Genomic DNA, 6,000 nt, shown 5'->3' on the forward strand with positions numbered 1-6,000 from the left:
CTGCTCCAAGGAGAGGAACCCCAGCTTCTCCCCACCCAGCCTTGCACTTGAAGCCCCCACCCCCCCCTCGTCGCTGGAGCCGTTCCAGTAAAGCTCCCCTGCCCCCTCTCAAACGACCCTCACATCCTTCCGAAAGTGTGGTGACCAGAACGGGGACTGCAAGGGATTCAGGGGAAATCACAGAATTGTCGCAAAGCAGGAGGCCATTCAGCCCATCACGCCTGCATCGTGTCGGAAAGCGCAATTGACTTAGGTGCCATTCTCCCATCTTAGTTACCAGCCTCGATCGAACCCGCCTCCACGGCACACTCGGGCACTGCATTCTCGATCCTACCCACTCCGCCGTGTGAGAAGGTTCCTCGTGTTGTCCCGTTGCTTCTTTTACCGATTATTTTTATGTCTGTGCCCTGATCTGCATCTGGTCAGGCACGAGCTCCCCTCCAAGTCCCACGCCATCCAGGTTCGGAACAATACCACCGCTCATTCACTGCTGCTGCTGCTGCCAGGTAATCCACCCCTTGCTGCCCCTGGGGCCGATAATCCTCTCTAACAGCGCGGTGGGTACTCTCGTTGTGATCTACCCACAGCTTTACAAAAGGTCCAGCATCACTTTCCTGCTTTTGTACTCAATACCCTTTTTTAAAAAATTCACTCACGGGATGTGGGTTTCTCTGGCTGGGCCAGCGTTTATTGCCCATCCCTAGTTGCCCCTTGAGAAGGTGGTGGTGAGCTAGCTTCTTGAACCGCTGCAGTCCATGTGGTGTAGGTACACCCACCGTGCTGTTAGGGAGGGAGTTCCAGGATTTGGACCCAGCGACAGTGAAGGAACGGCCGATATATTTCCAAGTCGGGATGGTGAGTGGCTTGGAGGGGAACTTCCAGGTGGTGGTGTTCCCATGTGTCTGCTGCCCTTGTCCTTCTAGATGGTAGTGGTCATGGGTTTGGAAGGTGCTGTCTTTGGAGCCTTGGTGAATTCCTGCAGTGCATCTTGTAGATGGTACACACACTGCTGCTACTGTGCGTCGGTGGTGGAGGGAGTGAATGTTTGTGGATGGGGTGCCAATCAAGCGGGGCTGTTTTGTCCTGGACGGTGTCAAGCTTCTTGGGTTTTGTGGGAGCTGCACTCATCCAGGCAAGTGGGGAGTATTCCATCCCACTCCTGACTTGTGCCTTGTCGATGGTGGACAGGCTTTGGGAAGTCAGGAGGTGAGTTACTCTCTGCAGGATTCCCAGCCTCTGACCTGCTCTTGTAGCCACGGTATTGACGAAGCCCAAGGTCCCATATGCTTCGGTGACCACACTCTCGCTATATCCTGCCACCTACAAAGGCGTTGGGCACAGGTGCCCCCTGTCCGTGCACAATCTCAAGGTCTGTGCCATGGAATCGCCATTGCCTCTCCCCCATCCCTCCTGCCGAAATGCATCGCCTCAAGCTTCTTTCTCCGCATCCGACCCCTTCGGCCACCTGTCTGCCCGTCCCACCAGCCAGCCCTGGCCCATGTTGGAGGCCGCTCGCCGCTCCACCGAGTTGGGCATCACAGGGCAAGCTTAGAGACTTCCCTCTGCGCACCCCCCCACCCCACCCCCCCACGCCCAAGTCATCGCTGCTCCGCCAGAAAAGTCTTCACGCGACAGCAGTTCCCAGTGTCGCGGCTTCCAGACCCCACGGCCATTATGTGTGAGGTGGAAGTCAATCCTGTCCCCTGGCTGGTCACAAACACAGGCGGCTACGCACGATGGATTCGATAACCATTTCAATATTTGGTGGGGGGGGGGGAAAAACTTTATAAGAAAGGGAAAAAAAGGCAGTGGGGTGGGGGATGGTAGGTCCTGGGTACTTTCCCAACAATCAGAAGCCAGAAACGAAAGGGGCGCCAAAGAGACTCGAGTGGGTCACCCTGAGTAAGCGCAGAGAGAGTAATCGAGGCAGCTTTCAGGAAACTGGGCTCGCTATCCAAAAAGCACGGGGCGGGGGTGCAAAGCCCTGGTTAGACCACATCTGGAGCACTGGGAGCAGCTCCGGGCACCCCAGACCTCAGGAAAGATAGATTGGCCTTGGAGGAAAAGGTGAAGTATAGTTATGAGGATTTTGCCTCCGCTCCAAGGGTTACATTTCAAAGGAAGTTACACAAACTAGGATTGCATCGCCAGGAATTTAGGTTAAGCGGTACATTTTCTCTTAACTGATCAGTCGTTTGACGTCCTGTTTATACAGACAGGCTCGATTTCGATATATCTGCCATTTTCCTGCTCCGAGGTGGAATCAGGGCGTTAGTAACAGAGTAAAGCTCCCTCTACACTGCCCCCATCAAACACTCATAGGTCAGGTACAGCACGGGGTTAGATACAGAGTAAAGCTCCCTCTACACTGTCCCCATCAAACACTCATAGGACAGGTACAGCACGGGGTTAGATACAGAGTAAATCTCCCTCTACACTGCCCCCATCAAACACTCATAGGACAGGTACAGCACGGGGTTAGATAACAGAGTAAAGCTCCCTCTACACTGCCCCCATCAAACACTCATAGGACAGGTACAGCACGGGGTTAGATACAGAGTAAATCTCCCTCTACACTGTCTGCATCAAACACTCCCAGGACAGGTACAGCACGGGGTTAGATACAGAGTAAAGCTCCCTCAACACTGTCCCCATCAAACACTCCCAGGACAGGTACAGCACGGGGTTAGATACAGAGTAAAGCTCCCTCAACACTGTCCCCATCAAACACTCCCAGGACAGGTACAGCACGGGGTTAGATACAGAGTAAAGCTCCCTCAACACTGTCCCCATCAAACCCAGCACAGGTACAGCACGGGGTTAGATACAGAGTAAAGCTCCCTCTACACTGTCCCCATCAAACACTCCTAGGACAGGTACAGCACAGGGTTAGATACAGAGTAAAGCTCCCTCTACACTGCCCCCATCAAATACTCCCAGGACAGGTACAGCACGGGGTTAGATACAGAGTAAATCTCCCTCAACACTGTCCCCATCAAACACTCCCAGGGCAGGTATGGCACCAAATCGTAACCGATATCCTCAAATCCCTGACAAACCGGCTCTGCACCCTGCCCCAAAACCCTCGCGTCTTTCCAGAAGCGCGCTGCGCAGAACTGTCCACAAGACTGCAAGTGAGGGCCAGCCGGCGATTTACAAAGTTTGAGCGTGGAACATGTGCTCTTCATTGTAATCCAGCTCAAAGCACCGCTCCAACCTGAGAAAGCCCCATGCACTCTCTCCAACCCTTCAGTTGTTTGACAAGTTCACATATGGGGGTGATCAGGGAAGACATCTTCTGCTGCTGAAGTCACATCATATTTACCTGCTGCTGCTGCTGGGCTGACTCCTCTCCCTGAAAAACGAGCAAAACATTGACTTTACCGACAGTCGCAATGGGCTCAAAGATTCTCACACAAAAGCAGAACACTTGACGTTCGTAGCACATAATTCACGGTACATAATAATCAGAGCAAAATACTGAAGGGCTTAAAATTTTAAATAAATACAGAAGGTGCTGCAACGAACTAGCAGGTCAGGCAGCATCCACAGAGAGAGAAAAACAGAGTCAACACTTCGACTCGAACGTGACTGCCCTTTGGAACTGAAGGGAGGTATTAAACGTGATGGGTTTTTTGCTGCATGATCGGGGGTGGGACAGGGATTAGGAATTAGGTCTGGCATCGGTTAGAGGACGGGAGAGATCAAATCCCAGAGGTGTTACGGAATAGAAGGCAAGGCGATGGTAAAGGGGCGCAGCAAAGACATGGAGCACTGGTCCGCAGCGTGTGCTAATGGCAGACTGACGAACGCAACGTGGGGGAAAACACGAGAGTGAGATACGGGCTGGCACTTAGCGGAAGCAAAATCAAAAAAGGGGAAGACCGGCTTTGGCGGCCAACACTTACCTGTCCCTGGCCCGATTCCTTTGCCTGTAAAACAAAACAAGACGCTATTACCGAGAGAGGCAACGGATAAAGAGGCGCGATTCGCATGCATATAGAGAAGTGTCTACATTCGCCCCCGCTCCCGAGCTCGCCTGGGACACCGAACCCCGTCCCCGAATTTCGGAACCACCAGCGAGGGTGCCACATAGCTTCAAGGGAGCCGCGCACCACCGAGCGGACACTTTCCACCTGTGCCTTCAGCGACGGGGAAGGTGGAGTGAAGCAGGGGTCGGGGGGGAGCCCAAGGTATCGGGTAGGGGGGGCAGTGGGGCCCAGCTGCCCGAAGCCCACCGAGCTGGCTGCCCTCCACTGGCAATGCTCCAGGGCGAGGTGAGGGGGCACGGACACCATGATGCCCACCCAGCCGGCCGCCCTCCGCTGGCGACGCTCCGGGGGCGAGCACGGACACCATGACGCCCACCCAGCCGGCCGCCCTCTGCTGGCGACGCTCCGGGGGCGAGCACGGACACCATGACGCCCACCCAGCCGGCCGCCCTCCGCTGGCGACGCTCCGGGGCTCAGGATCGCGGGGGGGGGGGGGGGGGAGGGCACCGCAAGGCTTGGGTCACCCTCCGCGAAAGACGTCGGTATCGATCGATCCCCGACACCCCCCCCCCCAACCCCGAAACACTTACCCTCGCCGGCCCGGTTAGAGTGGACGTTGCCCCATTTTCTGTTGGGTTTTTTTTTTTGGCCCCCCCCCCCCACCTCCTCCTCCCCTCCCCCCCAACCTCACCCCCACCCTCACCCTCACCCTCCCTCCCACTCACTCTCCTTCCCCCCTAGCCCCAAAATTTAAACTTTGTAACTAGGGTTTGGAGGGTTGATGAATATTTAATGTTTAGCAATTTGGTTTTTTTTTTTCCTCCCCCTCCCCCCCCCCCCAAAACCCCTTAAATTTGAACTAAAAGGTTGTGCTGGGCTTTGCTGGTTGTCCCTCAGGGCCGGCCAGCAGCAGCTGCTCTTGTTATTGTTATTGTTGTTGTCTCCCTGCCCTCCGCCGCCATCTTGCTTTTGGGGCCCCTTCTTCTTCTTCCTCCTCCTCCCCGCCCCCATTCCCCGAGCACAACCCGCCCGCCCCCTGACCCCGCCGCCCCCAGCTGCCAATAAAGTTGAGCGACGGCCGCCAACAACAACGGCGGCCGTGCGGGGCGCCCGCCCCGCAGCAAGATGGCCGCCTGACGTCACTTCCGCTCTGCCTCCCTCCGCTTGATTTTTTTTTTTAAAACTCCCGAAAAGGGGCGTCGGCGGCGCTTCCCAACCCCGCCGCCCGTCTCCCGACTGAAAATAATAATTTCTCCCGCCCTTCAACCCGGGGAATTCCCTCGGCTGGTTAGCTTCACCAACCGTCGCCAACCGCTTCAGGGCTTCCGGTCGCCATCTTGCCCCCCTCCCCCCCGCGGCGCCGCCAGCTCCTTACTCCACCGACCCACCTGCTCTTTGGTGTTTTTGGCCCCCATTTTCCCTCCGCCTTTCAAATGACCGTAACCGACGCGCATCGCGCTGCCCGGATTTAACGCTCGCTCGTTTGCCCGAGCTCCGACTTTAGGAACGGTGTGGAGCCCCCGGGTGGGTCGCCGGGGCATCTGCTACACGTCACTTCCGGCCCTCCGCCATCTTGGTTAAGGGCAACAACCGCCGCCATCTCAATCATCGAATCAACTTTATTGACACCAACAGGTCAGAGGTTGCTTTTCTCTCCAGAAAAAAAGACTCCCCACTCAAATTTTACCGTGTTATGTTGTTCTATATTCTGCTTTTAACCCAGGGCCTTACCAACGGCCCTGCAACCGTCACATTGATTCAGAAATAAAAAAGTCAGGCAAATAGACCACTTGCTAGCGGACGTCACTTCCTGTCTGCCTGGGAACCGCCATCTTTGATTGTACTTCCCTCTTCCCCTCCCCCTCCTCTCACTGGAAAAAAGTTAGTTCAAAAGATGTTCAACAGATTGACTTGGCTGCAATGCACATCCATCCCTCTGGATTTAACTGCTTCTGTCTGGGTCCCTCTATCTCCCTGCACCAACAGAATTGAGAAAAGGCCCTTCTGC

Source organism: Cetorhinus maximus, unplaced genomic scaffold (genome assembly GCF_964194155.1).
Source record: "Cetorhinus maximus unplaced genomic scaffold, sCetMax3.hap1.1 HAP1_SCAFFOLD_1361, whole genome shotgun sequence".
Classification (NCBI taxonomy): domain Eukaryota; kingdom Metazoa; phylum Chordata; class Chondrichthyes; order Lamniformes; family Cetorhinidae; genus Cetorhinus; species Cetorhinus maximus.